A 328-nucleotide genomic window follows, 5' to 3' on the forward strand; every position below is an offset into this window, starting at 1 on the left:
CTGAGCAAAGAGTGGAACCCACAAAACACGAGAGAAGAAAAAACAAAACACGAAATTAACATATTCAGATCTTCTCTCTTGCATGTCTAACATCTGGCGCCGACGAAACTCAACACCCACGGCAGACGAAGCTGATGCAAGTAAACCTCTCATCAATCATGCTTAAAATCAATCTACGCTTTTCAATCTCACAAACTAAGAAACAATTTTACCTACATGAATCGGGAAATTAGTGCCCACATTCCCGACATAGAGAAAAAAGGGAGTTGAAATTCTGACAGTTTTTTCAGTATTAGACTAAACCACAGATTCAAGGCCCAGTTATTTT

This window comes from Brassica oleracea, chromosome C3, assembly GCF_000695525.1.
Source record: "Brassica oleracea var. oleracea cultivar TO1000 chromosome C3, BOL, whole genome shotgun sequence".
NCBI classification, from domain to species: domain Eukaryota; kingdom Viridiplantae; phylum Streptophyta; class Magnoliopsida; order Brassicales; family Brassicaceae; genus Brassica; species Brassica oleracea.